The following is a 27,666-nucleotide window of genomic DNA, read 5'->3' on the forward strand; positions in this document are numbered from 1 at the left end:
TCTACCCTACTCTAACCCTCCTTGCATCATCTCTTACCTCTTTACTATTTAGATCTCCCAAACAAGCCTTTCTAAACCTCCTACTACTGCTATGAGCTCCAAAGAAATAGAAAAATAGAAAAAAATACGTTCTGAATCCCTCCACTATCCTTTCCAATCCAAATAATAGACTAACATGTCCACCACTCAAATAATTTCATATTTCACTATACTAATTGACCACTAATCCATTATGGGTTCCGGAGTAGCGTGCTACTCGCTGAAAAATCAATTCATCACCTCATCAGGGGTAGTAAGCACTATATAAATACAATTACAATAAAATATATCATATAAGATCTGCAAATATCAGCTGCAACTTGCGAAGCCAAATGCTATAAATTCCCCACATAGAATACTATGCCTGTGGCAAAGCATTTGTGGTCAAGAAAATCATTTGGCTGCAAACTAAGAGCTTACATGATCCTGGAAACCGAATTCTCATGACGCCATTTTGCTCAACGTGGAGTCGCTTCCAGAAAGTGCCTAGAGAAAAGAAAAGAAAGAAAGCAAGAAATTAGTGCAATAAAAAACGTTTACTCAAAACAAAGAGAGAAAACTGGCAAGGGAAATATTACAGTTTAGGTCAAAAGGACATAGGATTAAGACAAGCAAGTATACAGATTATTTGGAAAAAAAACTGTTACATAACAAATCTTTCTGAGTAGGAACAGAGCGTGGAAATAAACCTAGGATAAGCATTGAGGCATAAGGAAATCAAGTGGAGCACTATGATTCAGAATAAGAGTGTGTGTTTGCAGGAGAGACACCGCACCCCACAGATGCTTGCTGACTTTAAATCTTGAAAGGCAACCCCCAGCACAAAAAGGTAAATAATGGGTTGGAATGTTTCTTTGGAGAATACTCAAAGAGAAGCTAGTAACAACGGTAACAATAAAAATATCTTGATATCTTAGAGAGGAGGAATTTGACTGTTGTAACCCCTAATATGTCAGACTTCTATCTTTCTTTGTGTCTCTCATACCCATTCTCTTTTCCTCTTCAACACCATTCAATTGCACAAGTAAGTCACCACTAGTTTTGGAAGGTGTGGCTGAGAGAAAGAGGCTTAGGGCCTTATTAATAGTTTGCAATGTGATGGACTGCCAAACCCATGGTTGCAGTGTGTCTACTGCTACAACAGTGGTCAAACCACACTATTGCAAGTAGGGCGGCCAGACCAGCATGGGACCACTGCTAACACCTGGGATCCATGATCCGCGGCTGTATTGCAGAGGTCTAAGGCCCCATAATATGCTGGTGGTGCAGATGCGGCACAGCCATGCATAATAGGAGTTTCCTTTTCACCACAGTTTTCATGGCAGCATCTTAGCTGTTGGCTCTGGTTAATACGTATTTTAAGCTAATAACAAACTGAATTTGTCCATGAACTATAGGTCTGATAGATGTAATGGTATTTTACTTTCAGCCATTGCGGCAAAAAATTACAGTTAAAAATGTTGAGACCTAGTTATATTTTTTCTTGCTTTATTTTCATTATTCTTTTATTTCAGCAATTAGTTTCTTTAGGAAAACCGTGAGCAATCTATGCATATGACTACTTGGTGGATTGTGACATTTGTGTACTTTTTATAAATGTGTAACTTTATGAGTTCACTAATGGGTTTTATACCTGTATTCAGCACAAACTGCAAGTAGATAGAAACCACGAAAAAATAGGAAACATTGTCTATCAATTAGAAAAAAGCAAACACTGTGGTAAAAAAGTTGAACTGTTTTACAACTCTGATTGTTCCTGAAATCTGAGATGATGGCAATCCTTGCAAAGCAAACTTTTTGGTGATGCAGCTTCTAGGATAAACAAATCGTATGCTTTCTTGCACAGCACTGTTGTCTGAATAAAAAAAGAAATAATATTATCTTGCTAAATGTTATCTGCTTGCTAAACCATAATATAATCTATTACCCCTGGCATGTGGTATTAAAGAACGTAGATCTGGCAGGCATGCCTTTTGTGCTCAAAACATCAAAAAAGGACTCATCACTAGGACGGGAAAGGCTTCATCAAAATAACAATGTAACAGAAACACTGCTAATAATGTATGAATAACTTATCAATCAATTAATTAAGTAATGGGTATTTATATGTTGCGGCCCTGCGGGTATCCAGGCAATGAGTTAAGGAATGCCTTAGTCAAAGATCCAGGTCTTAAGTCCCTTTCTGAAGTTAGCGAGTGAAGGAGAGGTTCGGAGGTGAAGTGGGATAGGAGGTCATTGCAGGACCTGGTGTAAAGCTAGGAGAAAGAACGACCTCCACTGCGGCTCCGCTGGATGTGGGGGATGTGAGCGAGGGTGAGGGAGGTGGATCGTAGTTGTCTGGTTGGCTAGTGAAAGGTCAGGTGGTGGTTCATGTAGGAGGGTACAGAATTGTGGAGGGCCTTGTGGGTTTGAATCAGCAGCTTGAAATGGCATCTCTTTTGGATGGGGAACAAGTGGAGGCTTCTGAGGTGAGAGGAGATGCTCCATATCCATAGGTCGAGGATGAGTCTGGCTGCAGTGTTCTGTAGTCGATTGAGGAGATGTGTGGAGGTTCCGATGTGGAGTACATTTCTGTAGTCCAGTCCACTGGTGATGAGGGCTTGAGTAACCGTTTTCCTGCAGCAGATGGGGATCCACCTGAAAATCTTAAAAAGCATGAGGAGGGTGTGGAAGCAAAAGGAGGCTACTGTGGTGATCTAGTGCTTCATGGACATATCGCTTTCCAGGAAAATGCCAAGGTTGCGGCCGTGGTTGGTGGGAGCATGTGAGGGTTTGAGTGCAGTGGGACCCTTTTACCCACGGAAACTAACCTGAGTGCTGTTGTTGTCAGAACGCCAATCCCGTCTCCACCCGGCCTCCCTGTATCCCTGGAGGGATTGACCGCCCTGCCGCACTTTAACAACTTGCAGCACCCGCTTCGCGGGTGCCGCTGCGCGGTGAGTGGCGTGGGGTTGAGGCTGGTGGAGTGCTTGTGCTGCTGGCCCGAGGTTGGAGGAGGGAGCACCGCGAGACCATCGAGGGAGCGCGCCGCAGGGACTCGTAAGACCAGGAGTCCCTGCGCTGCACAGGTGTGCACGGCCGCGCCCCCAGGAAGACACGCCCCTCGACTGTCCAGCCCACAAAAGCGGGAAACTTTCCAGTTTGCAGCGGGACCCTTTTACCCACGGAAACTAACCTGAGTGCTGTTGTTGTCAGAACGCCAATTCCGTCTCCACCCGGCCTCCCTGTATCCCTGGAGGGATTGACCACCCTGCCGCACTTTAACAACTTGCAGCACCCGCTTCGCGGGTGCCGCTGCGTGGTGAGTGGCGTGGGGTTGAGGCTGGTGGAGTGCTTGTGCTGCTGGCCCGAGTTTGGAGGAGGGAGCACCGCGAGACCATCGATGGAGCGCGCCGCAGGGACTCGTAAGACCAGGAGTCCCTGCGCTGCACAGGTGTGCACGGCCGCGCCCCCAGGAAGACACGCCCCCCGACTGTCCAGCCCACTAAAGCGGGAAACTTTCCAGTTTGCAGCGGGACCCTTTTACCCACGGAAACTAACCTGAGTGCTGTTGTTGTCAGAACGCCAATTCCGTCTCCACCCGGCCTCCCTGTATCCCTGGAGGGATTGACCGCCCTGCCGCACTTTAACAACTTGCAGCACCCGCTTCGCGGGTGCCGCTGCGCGCTGAGTGGCGTGGGGTTGAGGCTGGTGGAGTGCTTGTGCTGCTGGCCCGAGGTTGGAGGAGGGAGCACCGCGAGACCATCGAGGGAGCGCGCCGCAGGGACTCGTAAGACCAGGAGTCCCTGCGCTGCACAGGTGTGCACGGCCGCGCCCCCAGGAAGACTCGCCCCCGACTGCAACGCCCCTTATCTTTAACGGTCTACCGCTCAGCGGGACGCGAGCGGGACGCCGAGCGAAGCCCGGGCAAAGGGCGGGCCCTCTGTGGCCCTCAGAGGCCTGAGGAGCCTGGCCTGGGCCATAACCCCTGATCAATTTTCTGCAGCTTTTCGCCCGACACCTCATATCTATAGTCACTAGTTCTCTCATGTAGCGCAGGCACGCTATGAACTGTCGGGAGACTAGAAGCATGGCTGTAGCAGGAGCCAAAAAACTTACTGGGACTCTGGACGATTTTATCGTCCGCACACATGCACTAATCGATGAGGGAATACTTTTAATGGATAGGAGAGTATCCCAAGATCTAGCAATGGCTAAGAGATCTTCTTTGGGCCTCATTGCCCAGGCACAGACACCCAATATTGGCTCTCGGCCCAATACTCATGCCATAGTACATAATATCGGGATTACCGGGGATGTCGATGTTCTTAATTCTCAATTGGACTTGGAGGCTTCTTCTAATCTTAATCTCCTGACAGACAGTGGAGTACACAGAAATGAGCCAAATCACTCTGACACGGTTACAACCTTAAATGAAAGGGGTATGAAAGAAGGGGCAATCCCAAAACAAAAACAAAAACAAAAGGCTAATAGATCAGCTACTCTTAAAGGGAAGAAAGTTCAAGCTGCCCATAACCAACAAAATCTTATTCCTGACCCAGTTATTGCAAATAATGACCTGGTAGTTACCTCTAATGACATAAGGGGGTCGCACCCGACTACAATTGGCTTACCTTTGTGTCTCCCAGATGATACAATCATTGATCATAGTCTGGAAGGAATTTTTGAGCTGAGTGGGGACGTCACTAATTTAGCTATACAACCTCAGGAGGGGAATGGATTTAGCACGGATAACACCAATATCTTTAATATGCTAAAAACCTTGCTCGAACCCATTGAGGTTAGACTACGTTGCTTGGAAACCATCCTAAAAAACATACATAAGAACATAAGTGCCCCTAGTTTCAACTTGAACACCAAGACACCTCATGTCACTAAATCAGTTAACACAGCCAATAATCCATCTATGGCTGGTAAAAGTGTTACTGTGGCAAAAAATAATGTGCCCAAGAAACCCACTAATACTCCAACTCAGGGTGGTACCCAAGCTAAGTCCAACGAATTAGGACAAGTTGGGAACACAAATCAAATTAAACCAATCCCTCAAGTTACATCTAAAGATCCCACTCCATCGACTTCTAATCTCGACGCAGCTCCAAGAGCCAAGGTAGTGGCTCGTAGAAATATCCATCTTCCTCCTGACGCCTGCCCTTATGTAGTCATCCTCACCGGAGTTACCAAAATTTCGTCACCGGAAGTAGAATCTTACCAGGCTTTAAAAAACAAAGTATGCCATTGGCTGTCCAAAAATTACCCCTTACCACCTAACATACCAAGCAACATCTTAATGGTGGAGAGAACACCCTGGGTGGGGGGAAATAGGAAAAATCTACAAGGGGGCTGTGTGGTGGTTACTTATGAAAACACCGAAGTTGTAGGCTACATATGCAGCAGTAGAGCACCTAGCTATCGGGCAAGTTCTGTGACTGCTAGGCCTCTTTCCTATTTCTACCAACCAGGAAACCAAGTAGACAACAGATGGAGCTGGCTAAAGGGGCCACAAGACCCAAAACCAAGACAGAGATGTAATCCCCCATGGGAAATGCAACCCTCTGGTTGGGAGGAGGGGGGGACTCGGAATGGAACCTGGTCAGGAGAAGAAGAGGCAGACCGCACCAAGGAGGTTTCCCTATAGGGCTACAAAATACTCAACCCCACTATCATCACCAGTTTATAAACGGGCAAGATAATTTTTACAACTTTCCAACTGCCAATCGCTACGAATATTTGTCATCTACGGACTGGGTTGACTGACAAACACAGGATTCTTCAAATGGGCAGAGGCACTGTATCCCCTAATCAACCTGCCAAAGGAATCTAATATTCTGGATTCCCAAAAGTTAAATCCAATTCTAATCCTTGATAAAGTTTCTGTAGTTGCTGAGAGCAGGGTGACTCAGAACTCGCACTACCCGCCTAACTCCAACAAGCTAATTTGTAAAATCCTCACGTGGAACGTGGCGGGTTTAACTGCCAAGGCTTCTGACCCCATCTGGCAGGGCTTTGGTAAACAACATGACATCTTGGCATTCCAAGAAACTTGGGACACATCAACTAGTTTCTCATTGGACGGATTTCATAGTTTTTCTATCCCAGCAGTTCCGGGTGTAAGAGGGAGAGCTAAGGGCGGCCTACTCATACTGTTCTCATTGAACTTGGCGGGGTTTTCAAAAAAATAGAACCCGCACCCATGAATACATTAATAATTGAGTGGGTTATCCCGGACTCCCATACTTTTTTGTTTATTAATTTTTATAATTCCAGGGAGTGCACTTCTGTGAATGAACACTTGACTTCCCTGTTAGATTTTCTGTCAGTCTATACACATGATTGCACTTCCGTCCCAGAGATGGTTATCCTGGGTGATTTTAACATTCACCCCTGTGAGGGGGACTGTTATAATGACAGATACGGGGGATCACCGGTCGAGGGCATTCCCCACTTTGAACATACCAAGGAGGGTGAGGGGCTTGAGGCCTTCCTTGCCAACCTAAATTTATTTGAACCAGGTCATGGAATCAACGAGTTTAGAGCCCCCACTTTCATTGGGAGAGATGCAAACACCATCATCGACTACATCTTTGTATCAGCGGAGGTTTTAGGAAAGGCACGGGAATATAGGGTTGTGTCTGCCACCTTTAGCGACCATAACCCCGTCCTATTAACTCTAGACTTAGATTGTTTTATGAATGGTAGAGAGACAGGTGCGGTAGCTTCTAGAGATCTGTCTACCAAGGACCAGGGAAGGCGTATTAAGTGGGAGAAGATTGTCCCTGAACACTTCTTCCAAACACTAGCACAGGAAACAGAGGCACGCATGGCAGTCTGCTTAGATCCTACTTCCCTGGGCACCGACGTCTTGGCTGCCTATGATGAGATATGTGCAAGGATCTCTAAGAACCTGGAGTCTAGGATTGGTGCACAAGGCATTAAGAACATTCATAAATGGTTCAACAAGGATTGCTCTCAAACGCATAGTGCCCTGCTGAAAGCACTCAAACAGAGTCCCAGAGACAGGACACTAGTGGCAAACCTCCGAAAGGAATACAAACTTGCACTAGCCAAGCGTAAGACGCAAATCAAGGAGGAAGCTTGGGATAGTTTATTAGCCACAGACGTATTGAGAGACAGTAAAAAATGTTGGGCCATAGTTAATCAGCCTTTCTTTAAAGAGGATAGGAAAACAGATATGGATTGTGTGATTGAAGATGATAAATGGTTGTACCATTTCAAACAAATCTATGAAACCACGGCTTCTATTTCTCCAATTAGTGCCCCTTCCCCAAACAACGTGAAGATGGAATTTAACATCCTTGAGGTGGAAAGGGCGATTAAAAACACTAGTAAACGTAAGGCCCCTGGACCTGATGGGGTCCCTGCCGATCTTTATATTCAGTATCCGCAATTTTGGTCAAAAAATTTAACAAACGTCTTTAATGCGATACCCTCGGCCGGCTTTCCATCCTCCTGGTCCACCTCCATCATTGTCCCCATTTTCAAGAAGGGAAACAGGGGGGATCCTGCCTGCTACAGGCCAATCTCCTTGCTGGACTCTGCTGTCAAGATCTTGGGCAGAGTCATTTTAGCAAGACTTGGGGACTGGCTTGAGGAGAGTGGGGTTCTCTCTGACCTGCAGTATGGTTTTCGAGCACATAGGGGGACCATGGACCAATGCCTTAACCTGCACCTTATTATCAGTAAATACACTGTGGCGAAGGAGGGGCTTTTATATTTAGGTTTCATGGATTTATCCTCCGCTTTCGACTTGGTTAATCGCTCAAAACTTTGGATTATTCTGTGGGACTTGGGTTTGGACACTACTTTGGTTAATTTTTTGCACGATCTCCACCAGAATCTGTTCGCCTCTGTAAGGGTATCAAGGGAAGGTAGGTGTACTGAGAAATTTGGATCAGGGAGAGGGGTCAGACAAGGTTGCATCCTGGCCCCTCTCCTATTTACACTATACATCAACGCCCTTGGTAAATCCCTGAATCTAGCTACTTTGGACGTGCCCCGCATGGGAGGGTCACCTATACCGGTCCTCCTTTATGCGGACGATGCCGTCCTCATAGCTCGTACTGGCACAGGCCTACAAAGGTTGTTAGATCATTTCGGATCCTTTATGGAAGCCTTGGATTTAAAGATTAATACAGCAAAATCCCATGTCATGATAACCGGTTCACGCAAGAAAAACACGAAGCTCAAAACCTTTAGTTGCAACGAAACACCTATTTCGAGGGTACCTTTCTTTTGTTATTTAGGTGTCACCTTCGACGAAAGAGGAACTTGGGGTCCCCAGTTGAAACTGAAGGCAAATGGAGTTTCCAGATCTACTACAGCTCTCATGATTTTTTCCAAAAAACTGGGCTCGAGACCCATGGAAGCCATGATTCGTATTTACAAATCCAAATGTGTAGCAATTGCATCCTACGGGGCAGATATTTGGGGTTATGTCTCATCCCCAGGTATCCAAATCATAGAGAACAATTTTATACAAGCTCTGTTGTCACTCCCAAAGTCATCTCCCACATTCTCAATTCATAGTGAAGTGGGCTTGGGCTACATCACGGATCTTCTAAAAATGTCCCCGCTGGTATGCTGGATTAAAACTTGGACAAACGAGGAGATCACGTTGAATCACCGCATACTCAAAGACTGTATGGCCCTGGATAAAGCGGACAGTATACCCTGGCTGGCGCATGTTAGAGCGGCATGCGCGAGGCTAGGGCGCCCGGACATGTATTCTGCACCACAGGGCCTCCCGAAAGAGGATGTAGGGTGGGTCAAGTCGCATTTTTGAATTATGTTGGAGTTAGAGAGGGAAGAGGTTGAACTGGGTAAACCATTGGTGAGGTCAATATACCGGCTTTCCACCACCTTAGCCATGGAACCGTATTTGAAGTTTGTAACCAAACCATACCATCGTTTTCTTTTATTAAGGTTTAGGTTTAACCTCATTCATCTCGTGCTTGGAACCTATACAAAGTGGGGGACTCCAGAAAATATCCCACCCTGTACCTGTGATAGCTTTTCTACACAGGACACGCTTCACTTAGTGATGTTTTGCGAACATTATTTGGTGGCCCGTAAAAAATTCTTGTTTCCAATTTTGAAAGAACTAAATTTTGTTCAGGTACGGCCTGCACTTTTACACCTACAAATGCTTAACTCTGTGCAGGTCACATATGCTGTAGCTAGTTTTTTGGTTGCTGCAGCTCGTCTAAATAAAATAAAACCTCCCCATACAAATAATCCCCAAAACTGATATTTTGCTAAAAATGTTTTGGGGACATGGGTCAAGTATAATGGGAATTGCTGCCTCATTGATTCTAGGTTATCTAGTATCCATCCTCTGTATCTAATTTTCTTTTTAAATTGTTTTTTTTTTTTTAAACTTTCTGTATATAGGAACTGTAATCAGGCGTATATTTGTTTAATTGCAATTTTATCGTTGTATGTTGTATGGCTTTTATGTTGCTTTTATGGTTTTAATTAACCGAAATAAAGATGTTTGACTGACTGACTGACTGAGTGCAGTGAGCCACCATGTGTCATCCCAAGGGGAGGTGTTCCATCCAAAGATGAGCACTTCTGTCTTGTCGGTGTTCAGCTTCAGGCAGTTGGATCTCATCCAAAAGAAGATGGTAGTCATGGCGTTCTGGAAGTTGGATCTGGTTGTGGTGGTGTCTTCTGTGAGCGAGAGGATTATGTGGGTATCGTCAGCGAATGAGATGATGTTGAGTTTGTGGGTGCAGATGATGTCGACCAATGGCATCATGTAGGCATTTAAGAGGGTGGAGTTGAGGGAGGATCCTTGGTGGATGTTGCATATGATGCTATTGGGTTCAGAGGTAAAGAGCTGTAGGAAGGAGGTGACCCACTTGAAAAAGTGTCCTGCGATGCTGATGTGGTGGAATCTGGGGATGAGGGTATGGTGGAATATGGTGTTGAAGGCTGCTGAGAGCTTAAGAAGGATCAGCGTTGCTGTCTCGCCACAGTCGAGGTTGGATCTGATGTCTTCTGTTGTGGCTACCAAGTTGGTCTAGGTGCTGTGGTTGGAGTGTTTTCAACCAGGTGATTTGTGAGCTGGCGGTTGATGGCTTTCTCCAGGACCTTAGCCAGGAAGGGGAGCAGCGAGATGGAGCGGTCTTTCATCAGCTTTCTGGGGTCAGCAGTGGGTTTTCTTCAGTAGGGGTTCACCTCTGCATGCTTCCAGGCATCAAGGAAGGTGGCAGTGGTAATGTATGTGTTGAGGATGCTGGTGAGTGAGCTGCTGGTTTCCTTCTGTCCTAGGTTGAAAGCATGGTGGGGGCAGGAGTCTGTCGGTGCTCCGGAGTGAATCAAGTTCATGAGTGCCATGGTGAATGGCATGGTAAGCGGTGCCTAGTCATGTGGTGGATGTGGGAGTTGTTGGTGTGTGTCAGGAAGTGACCGAGCTCGGATAGCTGCGGGTAGATCTTTTTGTACATGTCTGCTACCTGGAAGTAGCCTGCCAGGGAGTTGCAAAGGGCTTGGGAATGGTAGATCTTTGTCTCTGATCATGGTCTTGGTGGCAGATGGGCAGGAGAATTCTCTGATGATGCTGAAGATCTCTAAATATAGAAACCAAGACTGCAAGGGATCACACCTAACAGTGAAAAAGGAGGATAAGCCATAATAAAGAAAACAATTTTATGAACATTATATAAATTACCAATATTATTATTAATATTAGGGAGATTTATAAAGCGCCTGGTTTGCGCCCACAGGCGTGTCCCCGCGCTATGATAAGTGGGGTGAGCAGTCCAAGCAGCCATCACAATCGTCTACCGTCTAAATAAGTGAGTCTTAAGTTTCCTTCTAAACACGGATTCTGAGGACTCCAAGCCTAACTCTGACGGTAGGTCATTCCACTGCTTCGCTGCCAGATATCTAAAAGACCTTCCCCCCATACGGGCCTTCTTGATTTTTGGAATTTTCAGGAGACCTGTGCAGGAGGAGCGCAGAGTCCTTGTGGGCTCATACCTGGTGACCAGACTCTGTAACGGGGCAGGGGATTTGCCACCCAGAATGCGGTGACACGTGGCAAGAGCTTTGATTTCCACCCTGCTCCTAACAGGAAGCCAGTGCAAGGCCTGGAGTGCTGCCTTTGAGGATGATCTTCTAGGAAGCCTCAGAATAAGGCGAGCTGCAGCATTTTGCAGCACCTGGAGGCGATTGAGAACCTTTCCCGTGGCCCCCAGATACAGCAAATTGCCGTAGTCTAGGCGTGAGGTGACTAAGGCATGCACCATTGTCCGACGAGCAGTAATGGGCAGAAGATCTAAGACCTTCCTCAGGGTTCTTAAAACTCCGAAGCATGCCCCCACCACTCGGCCAATCTGGGGGCCAAGGGCAAGGTCAACGTCCACCACACCCCAAGATTCCTTACTTCCTGGCAGGAAACAGGTGTCTCTCTTAGGCAGGGTGGCCACCAAGCCGACGACCATACAGATGGGCATCCCCCCACCACGTGCATCTCGGTCTTACTGCCATTAAGTTTCAGGCAGTTGGCGGACATCCAGGTTGCCAGTTCTTGCATGCACACTCTGAAATTGTCCGCCATCAGACCAGGCACACGTGAGAGGGAGGTAACCAGCTGCGTGTCGTCGGCATAGGACACCAGACGTAATCCATGGCTTTCAACTATGGCCGCCAACGGGGAGACATACAGATTAAACAGAGTCGGGCTCAGGGACAAGCCCTGCGGCACGCCCTGGCCCAACCCAATCTCCCTAGAATAGCACTCTCCCTGGCGGACCTGAAAGCATCTGCCTGTCAGGAAAGACGGAATCCACCCAAGCGCAGCCCCTGACACCCCTCCATCATTCAGACACTGTAGCAAGGTGGAATGAGCTGTAATTAAAAACACCAGCAAGAATATTAAAGGAGCTGTTACAAAACTAATATTCCCAAAACTTTTTTTTACATTAAAATACTGTAAAGATTTCACTGAAATATAACGAGAACTATAAATAAAAATAGTTAATGGACATATCCTTTTTTCAACAGTAAAGGTGAAAAAAATAAAAAGAGGGAAAACAAGAAAATGTCACCAAAAAGAATAATCAATGATCTTGATCTAAAAACAAGAAAAGAAAAGTGTAACTCTTTAAAGTAAAATATGTTAAAATCTAAAATGTATTGCAGTAACTAATATGTTAAATGTCATATAACATATATTTTGATAACCCTATAGTGCACAGATATAATGTTGGATGTTGTGATGATGGAGCAGATTTCATCTGCAGTCAGGCATTGTTTTATTTTGTGTGCTTCAGACAGACTGCATTTAAATTGCCACGCACCTTTTGGTGCAAGTTAAAACCATGGCACATGAAAAATATGAAAGTGAGGCCAATTCAGTCTGACATGCTTTTTCTGAATTAACATGTGTTTTTGCAATGTAGAGAAAAGTGGCCTTTTTAGCTTTGAAGATTAATAGAATATGTTTCTCTCTTCCCAGCTCATCCCATGCAATCTACATTCACTATTTCTGTCTTAAGAGACTTTGACTTGTTGCATATTTTGATAAACATTTTCAGTTAATAACACCTCTTTTTATAATGTGTGTGTATTAGTATGAAGTTGGGAAACATAATGGGCCGATTCACATGACATTAATATTATCTTTTTATTTGTTTTATTTTCGGGCCTACCAATAAATGGCTGCCTGTGAAACCAGCACTATGGCTTGCTTTGAAAGAGAAGAGAGCATGCGCAGACTGTGGCAGCTTGACTCAAACTGCGGAAGGGGTCAAGGACAGCTTGAACTATACATCCTTGTGATTCTGCCAAATGTACCAGTGTTAGTTAAAAGTGTCCATCTGACTGCGCTTTGGCAGGAAGGGAGGAAGACTATTGAAACATTTTCCCTAGCAATTGTTGCAAACTTATAAAATGTATTATGTATGCTTCTTTTGTTAAAAACTGGCATGATCAGGTTTTTAGAATGAGTCAGGAAAGAGACGTCATGCCATCATGACTGACCAATCAGTACAGGTTTTCCTGAAAGTTGAAACATTTTGTGTAGTCTGCCAAAATTTTGTGTATAAAACTGACCTCTCCGGAGGAGGGGCTGGCTTTTTCAGCTCAGCTGGCTTCTAGGCTCATTAGGGGGTGTGTGAGCTCTTGAAGAGAAGGAACAGATTAGGCCAGACAGCCTATGGGTTAGGTACGAGAACGTCCTGGGAGATTGCTGAAGGGAGGAGTGGCGTCCGAGGAGATTCAGGGGGAGGTTTCTTGCTTCCACGTCATATCTTGGCACTGCAGGCGCATTCCTTGGAGGTCTGGTGGAGGAGGGGCTATCTCACTCCCTGCTTGCTCTTTAGACACAGACAGACAGAGAGTGCAGCTGATTAAATAGAATTAGATGCTAAACTTTAAGTTATGCTTTGACTAATTAATTAGGTCTGTAAAGATTTTTTTTGACTTATGCATTTATTTCTCTTGATGGGAGATTTTTGCAAACTATTTGATTTTTGATTAGCCTTGCAAGACTATTTTTTCTTAGAAACTCCTTAAGAATTTTGAATGACATTTTGCGCCTCATTTTCTATCCTATATGTAATGCTTATATGCAGACTGTAAAATGTTCTGTATTAATGCTATTTTTTCTGTTTTCCAAATTCTGTAACCTGATTGATATTTTACTAATGAATAAAGGGTCAGAGAAAAATTAACTTTTGACTAGAAAATAAAACCCTTTAAATACTCAACAACTCTCTTTATTGGCTTAAAATAATAATTGCATTTTTGACTGTTCATCTTTATTTAAAGTCTCCTGAAGGTAATACATGGTGTGAAGGGCCCAACACCTTTTGAGCGGTAAATTAGAGGTAGCATGAGGGTTTTGCATTGAGAAATTACCAGAAGAAATTACCGCTCCATCAGTTTTTGGTAATCAGAGGATGGTCATTATTGATTAGTTTGGTGATTAATGATTATTGATTTCACCATCAACTACTCAACTAATGGATCATTGACCTTAAGAAGGGAAGTAAAATAATTGCCCAAGTTAGATAAATGTCCAAGTCCTGATTCCTGACTCCAATGCTCAGAACCTGAAGACTGGCAAAGCAGTACTCGAAGGTGATGCAAGAAGTGGTGTGAGTATGAATAGGGTTGTGAAATGTTATTAATATGCTAGGATGTTTTTTTGAAGTGTTGAAAATAGTAAGGATTTTTACTGTTGGTGACATTTTGCTCATTTATAGAATTGATGGTGTTATTGATTATATTGGTAATTTCATAGGACATAATTTTTTGGTTATTGATTACATGTTTTAACTCTTTATGTTACGTAAGTGTCTTGTTCTATGTTGTCTGAACACGCAGGTATGCACACCTGTGGAATCCCGGGAAGGAATAGCGGGTGGTAAATGGAAGCCACACTGCACTGAGGTTACTCGTCTGTTGGAATAACACTGAGAAGCTGGGTAGGGCTGGCAGTGTTAAATTAGGGACTATTTTCTGTGTGAGTGATTGTAGCAAAGAGTTCGCTGGTGAAACTTTGGTCTGATATCACATAGAAAGGGTCACACCGAAGGAGTAGCAGGTTCTTCTGAGCTTGAGTGACAGCAAAAGGGTTCGCTGGTGAAACTTTGGCCTAAGATATATCCTGAAGGATAAGTCCAAAGGAGTAGCAGGTTCTTTTGAGCTTGTATGAAAGGTAAGCGGAAGGGATTTACCTGTAGTGTTTGAAGAGTAAACGGAAAGTCTTACTTTGTGAAGGGTAAGCGGAATGTGTTACTCGCAGTGAATATAAATCTATCCTTTATTTAGCACAACAGACAGAGTAGCGAATGTATTTATGTTGTTACTAATAGAGTTATTGATTAAGAAAATATTGCAGTAAGGTTTTGTGGAGGGTCAGTAGTAGGAGTAAAACTGACTGATATTGAGACTGACAGCTTTGGAAAAAAGAAATTGCATTGAACTATTGCAAAAATGAAAATGTTTGAAGGTTTAAAGAAGCTGTTAGGAGGTAAAGTGAAAAATTCGTTTTTTATTGATGATGCTCCTGAAGGAACACCTGTGCATTTTATGTCTACCAATTTGGGACAAAATACATGTATGTGGGTTCACCAATGGTGCAAGATTACTGAAAAAGAGGGTGTTTTGAGGTTTCCAAAAGATGGTACTTTTGAATTGCAAATTATTGACAAATTAAGGGAAGTCTTATGTGAAATAAAGACACCATCTAAAGCTGCACAATTTGAGGCCTTAAGCATATGGGAAAATATAGCAAGAGAGAAAGCAAGTGAGGATAAAAAGGTAAAGCACCAAATGCAGGGGAAGAGAATTAATGATGATAAAGAGCTTCAAATAAATAATGATTCAGGTGATAAAATAATGGATGCATTGTTAACTGAGTGTCCACCACTTTATGTGGTTCCCATTAAAAATACTGAAAATAGTGTACTAGTAAGCACTACAGTGGCTACTGCTTCTGTTGAACAGAGAAAAACACAGATTGAGAAAACTGTGCAAACATTTCAGATTGACCCATTACCTGTTGATTCAGCACTGACAGTGATACCTCCAGGTGTTACTGCTTCAAATGTGCCTGATTCAGTCCAAGAATTGCTAACTGCAGATGCACAGATAATGCATAGAAACATTATGACTGTCCCAATTAATATGGTCCCTACTGAAAAGGTTCAAAGAGCTGCAGAAGGAGTGATTATGGCAGAGTTTATTTCAGAAACTCAGAATTCACAGATTATTGAACAGAATTTACCCCAAGCACTGAAAGGTGAGGGGAAAATGGCCTTTACAACATCTACAGCTCAGGGTAAAATAAATATATTTGAAAATGGGATTTCTCAAACCTGCTTTGAGGAAGCAGCAGTGATTAAAAAGATAGAAAACATGGGAGAACATAATAACACAGGCCCTGAAAAAGAGAAACAGCTTAGTGTTTTAAATTCAGCACTTGAACATGGGGAAAATAACAGTCCATGCTGTTTAAATAATGAAAATGGGAACAAGTGTCAGGAAAAAGAATTAATTTCTTTGAGTAAGGAAACAGTTGCATGTGCATTAACTACACATAATGGCCTGACAGATTTGGCTCAAAAATATGAAACTGATGTTTCAGGAAGTTTTCCATTTCAGAAAGGTTTCGGGATACACATGGATGATGAAGCAAATGAGAAAATGTGTTCTTCAGGAATGCAATTGCACATTGCAGAAATAAAATATATTTTTAAATGCAATGGGTTTGAGAAATTAGGAGACAAATGGGCAAGAAAACATGAGAAGAAAAAGAAACCACCAGACCTAGCAAGGAAACTGGAAAAGGAAAAGAAGCCACCAGATTTAGTTGAGAAAAATAATAAGCAGAATGAGGGAGAAGCTTTTGCTTACTCATTGAGAGAAAAGGTGGGAGAAGTGCATTTTCATATGCCACAGAATAAAAGTGAACTTGCAGCATTTCTGAACACAATGCCACAATTGAGAGACAGAATTATGCTGTGGTACCCAAATGTTGATGGATTTGTTGAGATTTTAAAAGAGCTGTGCATTAATTTGGAAATGTTCTTTTACATTGTCATGCAGACTGAATTGTGGTTTAAATCTAAAGTTTTGCAAAGGCCAGGTGAGGAGACAGTGAAAAGGGTTTGCATGAATGCACCATCATTTTCTGTTGTTATAGAGGAAAATATAGCAGTGATTATTTTCCTGAAGGGTGGAGTGCCAGTAAAGGATGTTGATTGGGTACAGATTAAAAGAACACAGGATGGAAGTAAAGGTGTTTTGGTTTGTGAAAATTCAGGTATGGATGTTGTACTGCTGGAAAATGTGTCTTTTTGCCATCTTTATAGCAGATTTGAGCATTGGAAGAAGAAAAATAAATTTAAAAATGATGCACAAAAACATGGAGAAATGCAGATGCAAAATATACCAGCTAAGCAAATGCAAATGTCAGTTCAGAAACAGGTACCTATGGCAGGACTTTTTCAAGCAAAGATCCCACAAAATATGGAAAATGCTAAAATTAATTTAAATAAGGTGTCCAGAGCAAATGTGAATTTTTTCCAGAGACAAAATCAAAACCCAGTCCAACAGGTTGCTGTGTTTGAAAATGAGAGTTTTAACCCTCACAATTCTGAATTTACCAAGCCCATTGTGGAGGCAGTGGAAAGTCCAGACCTAATTTAAAGAGTTTTAAAGAAAGAAATTATAAACCCAGTTTTAGAGAAATTTGCACCAAAATTAGGCCCATTTGAGGAGGATTGCAAAACTGTTGTCTGTGATTCAGGCCTAGCAGAAAAACAATTGTTTTGCAAATTAAACAGCACAGAATACTGTACACCAGATAATGTTATTTTTCAGATTCCTGATGAGGATGTGCATTTTAAAATGGCCCAACAAGAAACAGCTGTAGCATTATTTTCAGAAAAGACAGTTGAAAAATTACCTTCTGCTTTTGAAAAAATAATAAACACAGAAATAAGAGAATTCACAGAGAAGGATGTCAGATTAAAAAAATGTGCAGAACATGTCTTATTAAAATTTGAACTAAATGAAATGTATTCAGGAACACCATCAGTAGCAGGAATTTTACCAATAAAAGGATTTTTGATGGAATTGATTAGAAGTTTATGTAACTTTCTGATCAAAGGTTCGCAGAAAATAAATGAAAAGAACAGAATAGTGCAGGAGATTAAAAGCATATTTTTTCCATGTTGTCCTGTGGTACCGAATCCAGCCAATATATGTTTTCACATTCCATGTGCTGAAGAATGGCTTACTTTTATTGATTTTTGCAAAGCTCATGTCACAGTGCCAATGCATGACAATAGTCAGGAGTACTGTCAAAAAGAAAATGAATACCTGGGACACAAAATTGGAAAGGGAGGTAGAAAGGTGTCACCAAAGAAGGTGGAAATAATTTCCAAGATGAATCCACCTCAAATAAGGAAAGAAGTCAGGAAATTTTTGGGAATGGTTAGCTGCTGTAGAGAGTGGTTACTAAACCTTTCCCTAGTGGCTAAGCCTTTACTGAGGCTGACACACAAAGGTGTGTCTGATCCGCTTCCATTGGACAACAATTGCACAAAAGCATTCCTAGAGTTGAAAGAGAAAGAATGTTGCGCCCCAGCACTAGGAATGAAAGTTTATTTAAAAGAAAATATACCAATTTGCAGTGAGAGGGAGGGCTGCACTCTCTCATTGCCTATTCAAAAAGATGACTGTGTTCAAAGCTCTGTGATGTATTGCCCAATGACCTTTGACCCTAACTTCACAAAAATGTCAGCAAATGAATTGGATTGTGATGAAACTGAATATGAGTGTCTAAATATCATGAAAATATGCATAAAGCCAAAATCAGACTTTAATGATGAATGTCTGAGTCAGCCCAACAATGTCCATTTTGTAGATGGCCCATGTTTGAAAGGTGACACATCAAAAGCAGCACATGCTGTGCTCCTTATGCATTATGTTGTCAAAGCTTCATGGCTTTTAGTAATGACCCCAGCCCAAAATTCGAAATTGATTGCCCTTACCATAACATGCAGTATATCTGCTCAAATGAGAGTCACTGTTGTCATGGGAGAGAGAAATGCTAATTCAGTTGCACACATTTGTGTTCTGTTAGCATGCACATTCTATGGAATCTTCACAGGTGAATTAAAAGAGGCTCAAGAAAATGTTTTTGAAGCAGCACAACAGGGTTGTATCAGAACTGTTTTTGAGAAAAGTGACAACTGCATAGTGGCAAAAGTGTTATTGCAAAGACTGATGCCCAGGTATAGATTGCCAGTTTCTCTGAAATCAGATCATAATGTGGTCTCAAAGATAATGAGTGCAGAACAACAGATTGGACAAGGAATGGATTGTAGCTGTCTGCCTGAAGTGTCAAGCAGAATAAAGCAACACAATGGCAGCAATGAGTTACCTTTTGCAAAAGACGGTGTCTCACCAACACCAAAGTGGCTTGAAAATGCATATGCAAATGCACTTGTGGAAAACACTGAGGAGAACACTAGCCATGGCTGTGTAGGTCTGGTTGATGTACAGTGTGCAGTTTCTCACCAGTTGCAGCTGCTACACAAGATCTGCATAATGGATGGTGCAACGGCTTTGATCTGAGAGATGCTGTGGTGAAACATCTGAATCTGATCAAAGTGAAGATAAGAGTAAAAGGCATTGGTTGAAAAAGTGCAAAGGATTGATGGTGCTCTGTCCGAGTTTCTCAGCACCTAAGTAGTCGAATTTGCATTGAAAAAGGTACAGAATGCCAATGAGCCATTCTGATGGCAAGCTGATGACAAAGAGAAAAGAAATGCTGAAACTGTCCTGTTGAATTCCTTTTTTATTATTTTAGTTACTTATTTTAAAGAAGACTAACTGTTCCAAGAAGCTACTTACAGAACTCTGCACTAAAACATTTGAGCTTGGCTATATATGATCTGATTACAGATAGACTTGTGTTTGCCTTAGAAATAGACGTAAAATTGTTATATGCTCAGCTTTTGCAATTTAAAAAAAAAAAAAAATGTCATTTTGAAAACGAAATATGTGTGATGAGTTATAAATCAATTTATTATGATTTGAATCATCAGAAGGGTGGATTGATGGAGCAGATTTCATCTGCAGTCGGGCATTGTTTTATTTTGTGTGCTTCAGACAGACTGCATTTAAATTGCCAAGCACCTTTTGGTGCAAGTTAAAACCATGGCACATGAAAAATATGAAAGTGAGGCCAATTCAGTCTGACATGCTTTTTCTGAATTAACATGTGTTTTTGCAATGTAGAGAAAAGTGGCCTTTTTAGCTTTGAAGATTAATAGAATATGTTTCTCTCTTCCCAGCTCATCCCATGCAATCTACATTCACTATTTCTGTCTTAAGAGACTTTGACTTGTTGCATATTTTGATAAACATTTTCAGTTAATAACACCTCTTTTTATAATGTGTGTGTATTAGTATGAAGTTGGGAAACATAATGGGCTGATTCACATGACATTAATATTATCTTTTTATTTGTTTTATTTTCGGGCCTACCATTAAATGGCTGCCTGTGAAACCAGCACTATGGCTTGCTTTGAAAGAGAAGAGAGCATGCGTAGACTGTGGCAGCTTGACTCAAACTGCGGAAGGGGTCAAGGACAGCTTGAACTATACATCCTTGTGATTCTGCCAAATGTACCAGTGTTAGTTAAAAGTGTCCATCTGACTGCGCTTTGGCAGGAAGGGAGGAAGACTATTGAAACATTTTCCCTAGCAATTGTTGCAAACTTATAAAATTTATTTATTATGTATGCTTCTTTTGTTAAAAAGTGGCATGGTCAGGTTTTTAGAATGAGTCAGGAAAGAGATGTCATGCCATCATGACTGACCAATCAGTACAGGTTTTCCTGAAAGTTGAAACATTTTGTGTAGTCTGCCAAAATTTTGTGTATAAAACTGACCTCTCCGGAGGAGGGGCTGGCTTTTTCAGCTCAGCTGGCTTCTAGGCTCATTAGGGGGTGTGTGAGCTCTTGAAGAGAAGGAACAGATTAGGCCAGACAGCCTATGGGTTAGGTACGAGAACGTCCCGGGAGATTGCTGAAGGGAGGAGTGGCGTCCGAGGAGATTCAGGGGGAGGTTTCTTGCTTCCACGTCATATCTTGGCACTGCAGGCGCATTCCTTGGAGGTCTAGTGAAGGAGGGGCTATCTCACTCCCTGCTTGCTCTTTAGACACAGACAGACAGAGAGTGCAGCTGATTAAATAGAATTAGATGCTAAACTTTAAGTTATGCTTTGACTAATTAATTAGGTCTGAAAAGATTTTTTTTGACTTATGCATTTATTTCTCTTAATGGGAGATTTTTGCAAACTATTTGATTTTTGATTAGCCTTGCAAGACTATTTTTTCTTAGAAACTCCTTAAGAATTTTGAATGACATTTTGCGCCACATTTTCTATCCTATATGTAATGCTTATATGCAGACTGTAAAATCTTCTGTATTAATGCTATTTTTTCTGTTTTCCAAATTCTGTAACCTGATTGATAATTTACTAATGAATAAAGGGTCAGAGAAAAATTAACTTTTGACTAGAAAATAAAACCCTTTAAATACTCAACAACTCTCTTTATTGGCTTAAAATAATAATTGCATTTTTGACTGTTCATCTTTATTTAAAGTCTCCTGAAGGTAATACATGGTGTGAAGGGCCCAACACCTTTTGAGCGGTAAATTAGAGGTAGCATGAGGGTTTTGCATTGAGAAATTACCAGAAGAAATTACCGCTCCATCAGTGACATACATAACTTCACATGAAGGAAAGCCTCTGTTAAGCTATAAGGGATACATCTGTAGCAAAGAAAGTACTAGTAATGAAACAACATATCGGAAATACACTGAGGGGCCCAGGCTGAGGACCACCAGACTTGTGATGGTACAGTGATGGCGGTCTTGCGACCACCTCATTACGACCCTAGTGGTCGTGCTGCCCTGAGACCACCTACTCCACCAGGGAACTGCTGTTTCCTGGTGGTGGTGCGGTGGTCCAGAGACACTTATTTGCTTGGCTGGACCGCCGCCGTCCCGCCAAGCATATTACGACTTTCATAACTGCCACTGTTTTCATGGAGGTCTTTCCTTAAATGAAAACAGTGGCGTTGAGGAAAGAAAGGGGGCCCTGCAGGGCCCCCTTGTGCCTCACGCCTTGTGGATGCACACAGGGGGGCACAACATGTGCTCCCTGTGTGTATGCACAGAAGTTCCAGCAATGCATGGACTTTTCAGTCCATGCTGTGTTGGAACATCCTTTGACGTTCCCATTGCAGTGCCTATTTTATTGGGAACACCAATGACTTAAAACGTCATAATACGGTAGGTGGCCTGCACACGAGCTTGGCTCATTTTGACCCATAATTGGGCCCTAAATTATCCAGTACATTCTACAAAGGAGCCACCACCAAGGATGACATAGTAAAATGGGTGAAGGGACAAAATCACTGCCAAAATGTCAGAGAAATATAAATTAGAAATGCCCTACTAAATTTGAGAAGAAACTTTAGTTCCCAAGCAACTACAGGAACTAAGCTTAAAGATATAATTCCCCAAGTTACAGAAAAAGCTATAAGACAACTGCTAGTTATTAAAAACTAAAATAAAGAAATAAGACGAACCAGGAGTGTAGGAGGCAAACCCTAAGAGCATCAGGGGTATTAAGTGAAATAGAGATTTATGCAAACGTAAAGGTAGCACACAGGTCAAGAGTTCTTAAACCATTGCATGGAAAATCAATATATAAATACTAATTAATAGCCCTAACACAATGCCAACATTGAATAATGGAAGGGACATTCTCACAGATAGGCAAACTACAAGCAACAAAGTAGAAATGTATCAATGTTCCAAACAATTAAAGTGCAATGAATAGCAAACTGCTAATAGTAAGAAAACAAAAACCAACAAATGCAACCGCCAGGAAATAATTAAAGACTTTGAACAAGCTATGGTTTCCACTATTTTGAAAGTCTACTTATAAACAGCGCCATATTTGGGTGCTTGTAACACTATAACCAACCTATATGAAGGCATCTACAAAAATTCACACTAGGGGCATATTTATCTATGGTTTGCGTCGCCTTTGTGCCACACAAAAGGGTGAAAGGGCAACTACTAAGTCAGATTTATCAACTCACGCATGGCCATCTTGCATGGCCCTGCTTGGCTTGATAAATCTAGAGTAATGTAACACAGCTCAAATCACTGTGTTGCTTTACTCTGCCACAGAGAGGGATTGGGTGTTCCCAAACTTCCTCTGATGTATTTTGGCACAGTGCCAGATATACCATTACTGTTAGACCTGGGAATACATCAAAGTGCTCCACCTCCACAGGTGAGGAGCAAAGAGAAGAATTATCGTTATTTCTCCTCATTTCTACCTGTGCTGCAATCTGCAGCAGACAGAGAAAGAGGAAAATTCCTCAGAAAGGGTTGTTTTTGTGCGAGAAGGTGCCCTGTCCTACACAAAAGCAATCCTGTCTGCAATGCACGCCCCCTTGCACAACAGCACAACGGTGCCTGAGTTGGCGCAAGGCAGCACATTGTGCGCGAGTACAAAGAAAGAACAGGAATGCGCTGTAAAATATTAAATACAATCATTCTTTCCCTTACACGCACCGCAGCAAATATTTAATTTGATCTGCTCCATAGCATAGATTATGCCACAAACCCTGGATGAGTTTATTAAACTAAACCAAAAACAGCAAAAACGGCTTCCGAGCCAAACACAGCACCGAGACCGCCCTCATCGCCGCCACCGATGACATCCGAGCCCTGATGGACAATGGAGAAACAGCGGCCCTCATCCTCCTAGACCTCTCCGCGGCATTCGACACAGTCTGCCTCCGCACCCTAATATGGCGCCTCAGCAACATCGGAATCCAGGACAAGGCGCTGGAATGGATCATCTCCTTCCTCGACGGAAGAACACAGCGAGTCCGCCTACCACCGTACAAGTCAGAGGCCTCCGAAGTCATCTGCGGCGTCCCCCAAGGATCATCCCTGAGCCCCACCCTCTTCAACGTCTACATGAGCCCCCTCGCGGCCATCGTACGCAAACACCACCTCAGCATCATCTCCTACGCCGACGACACCCAGCTGATCCTCTCCCTGACCAACAACCCCGCCGCCGCCAGAGCCAACCTACACGAAGGGATGAAAGAGGTAGCCGAGTGGATGACGACCAGCTGCCTGAAACTGAACTCGGACAAGACGGAGGTCCTCATCCTGGGCTCCTCCCCCTCCGCCTGGGACGACTCCTGGTGGCCTCCCGCCCTGGGCACCGCACCCAAACCGACAGACCATGCACGAAACCTGGGCTTCATCCTGGACTCCTCCCTCTCCATGACCAGGCAAGTCAGCAGCGTCTCCTCGGCGTGCTTCAACATCCTACGCATGCTACGGAAGATCTTCTGGTGGATCCCCACAGAGACCAGGAAGACCGTCACCCAGGCCCTCGTCACCAGCCGACTGGACTACGGCAACGCCCTCTACGCCGGGACCACCGCCAAGCTCCAGAAGAGACTCCAGCGGATCCAAAACGCCTCAGCCAGACTCATCCTCGACATCCCACGATCCAGCCACATCTCCGGACATCTGAGAGACCTTCACTGGCTCCCCATCAACAATAGAATCACCTTCCGCCTCCTCACCCACGCACACAAAGCCCTACACGACCAAGGCCCGAGCTACCTCAACAGCCGAGTCAACTTCTACGCTCCCAAACGCCACCTCCGATCAGCCAACCACGCCCTCGCCGCCGTCCCCCGCATCCGAAGAGCGACTACAGGAGGAAGGTCCTTCTCCTACCTGGCCGCCAAGACCTGGAACTCCCTCCCGTCCGACCTGCGCCTGACCCAAGACCACCTCCACTTCAGGAAGAAGCTGAAGACCTGGCTGTTCGAGCAGTAGCGGCACCCCCCCCCCCCAGCGCCTTGAGACCCTACGGGTATGTAGCGCGCTTTATAAGTGTCATTGATTGATTGATTGATTGATTAGTCTGTGTGCACAACACAGATGTTACAAAACACTATAACATCTTCATCAAATCCTCATTCTACTAAAACTGAACAAATAGTGAACTGTTCCTACTATTGAACTATTTTAAAGACACTTGGGATAATTGCATATACCAGTCAGGACACATATCCCCAACCCAAGTTTCAATTTCAATGGCAAAATGTATATGACATTACAATATCACAAAAATCAACAATCAACAACATACAATTCCTAATATCACAAAAAGCCAAAAAACACTTTGAAGAGGCCACCCTATACTCCACCAGTTCCTTAACACATTACAAAATACCAAAGCTACCAAAGACTCTGAATAGAACAAATCCCTAACTCAAATTAAGCCAAAAATATCCAGATAGACTAAAGAAAACGCACTAAGCACTAGCAAGCAAAGTGCTTTTATTTCCGAACAACCAAGGCATACCCTACCCTGAAACAGTAGACAGATCACCCATCTAAAAAAAAACTATTGACAATAAAACTCAAAATAACAAATATCAATAAATCAATATCTAAAAATGAGCCCGAAAACAACTTTATAAATATTGAAAATGTAAATGCATTTGTATCACTTAGAAAACAATAAATGGTATTTTGTGTAAAAATAAATTCAGCAGCATAATTTTTTTTAATGATAGTTATTTATAAAACAATGCAATACAAAAAACATAAAAAACAATTCCATTCAAATACACAATAAAAGACAACATACTTTTCCTTGTTAAAAAACATAAAACATGACCACCCTCGAAAAACAAACATTTCTAAAATAATAAAAAAAGCTTTAAAAAAACATTGGGCCCCTTTACGATGTTGAGCGGAATGCGGTCCGCCTGACTTCTGAGGCATTAGTCCAACTGTCCTATTAGGATACAGGTGGTCCAACTGATGCCTGCAGGGAGAATCAGCTGTACTTCTGACAGGGCCAAGGAGCCCATCGGGGCAGAGGGCGGATCATAAACCCCAAAATGGAGACAGTGCCTGCTTTGGCACTGCTATGGTGATTAGGATGCATGTTTCCTACCAGGCCCCCCATTCGCTGAGCCAATAGCACAAACCACAATAGGAAATACATACGTCCCGTCTGCCGTGAAGGTGGTCACATCCTAAATGGAAAAGCAGGGCCTCCGACTCCTTGTCAGGCGGTCACATTTCCGACAAGATGCCGGTTGGATGCTCGGCCCACTGGCATTGTAATGAGGCCCATTGAAACCCACCCTCAAAACACACAAATTCACCAAATACAATTAATAATGCATATTATAATGTAAAGTATAACATACATACACTACACAAACATATCAAACTCTATGCAATTAGGCCTACAGCACACAGAGAGTGAAACTATGACAAAGCACTATAAAATTACACTTAACTACAGCACCTAAGCTAACTAACAAACTATCTCTTCATACACCTAATCTCGTTATAAGTTAGTTCAAAAAATGATTTGTACCTGCATAGAAAGAGCCACAATTTTGAACCTCTATGTTATAGACTTCTTGAAGAAAAAATGGCAGAAAAATAAATTGAAATTGTTAACTTTAGAACAAATATAATAAATAGATATGAGCACTATAAGTTGTGAATAAAAAATGCAAAAAAAACACATAATACTGATCAATAGGCAAAACTGTACTTGCATTTTCTTTTACTATATAACAAAATGACAAAGAATAAAAATGTATCAAAAAGGTGATATGTATATAATATGTTTTTTAGTCATACAAAGTACCAAAAACCTTTTCATTATAGTATTAAATCCTCTTGGTGGGCTAAGTTAGATTTTGTTTTTCCACTCTAAACTTTTTGGAGAGTGACAGACTTTGGGGCCGATTACGATGTTGGTCGTAAAGGCTCCGAACGGGATTTGGGTTCTCCGAATCTGATTAGGAACGTATGTTTCAGACCGAATCAGATACATTTCTAAACTACCGATTACGATGCAAGGAAACACTTAGGGCTGTCCGAATCAGTTCCGATCGGCATTCAGACAGCCCGAGTCATTCGGAGCTGAATCGTACAACTCTATGGAATTGGTTATCGACCGAGCGATTACGATGTCCTATTCTGACAGCAGTTCTGAATCAGTCTGCCAAACACAAAACAGCTGTTGGAATCTTATTTTGAGGCCCTGTAACAGGCCTCCCTTCACCTGTAGGCCTCTGGTTGGGGCCAATGGGGGTACCCAAGGGACCCCCCTTTCCAACCATGCACAGTGTGGCAGGCACAATGAGGTGCCCACCACAGGGTGAAGGTTTTTCCCAATCATCCCTTTTTTCAATGGGAGCCTGTGTTCTCATTCAGAACACAGGCTCTCACTGAAGTCAATGCGCATCCGACCGAACGATGTTCGGATGCATCGTAAGAGGTCGGTCAGACTCGCAGAACCTGATTCGGTTGGAAACGATTCCAAAACAGATTGGGTCAGAAAAGTTTTTGAACAACACAGTAATTGGCCACTTTGTGTGGTGGAGTGTGTCAAATAAACTATTCCATCTACAAACTGAGCCACACTCAGAAAAGTGTCAGACTTTTTGTCAGGATATGGGGATTTGAAAACTATGATTACAGCAACAAAAAAAAAATCTATACAGTCAAAACCTTACTAATACACATTCACAAATAACATTATTTAAATATAATGTATAAAATGCATTAACCACTAAATAAATTACCACAAAATAATATACAAAAAATGAAATCAATAATAAAAATACAAAACCAACTACCTCAATTAATGCACTCTAATTTGACAAAAGCAATTGGTCAGTTCAATATCTTTAAAAAAACAATAAATACTAATGCATCATTAAACATATTGAAACAAAGTATTAACACTCTAATAAAAGCTTAACAACATTAAGCTAAGATTTGGATTTATCTGTATTTTTTTAATATTTTCAAATGCAACCACCTAAATCCCCAAATATTTGCTTAACATCTATAAATCAAAACATTTTGGGGTTATTAACAATTGCCAATTTAGTCTGAAGTTAAAAATAAAAAAATATTTAACAATTTTATAAAATCTAATTAATATGTTTAAAAATGATGCTATATATATGAAAATGAAAA

This window comes from Lissotriton vulgaris, chromosome 4_1 (assembly GCF_964263255.1).
Source record: "Lissotriton vulgaris chromosome 4_1, aLisVul1.2, whole genome shotgun sequence".
In the NCBI taxonomy this organism is placed as follows: Eukaryota; Metazoa; Chordata; class Amphibia; order Caudata; family Salamandridae; genus Lissotriton; species Lissotriton vulgaris.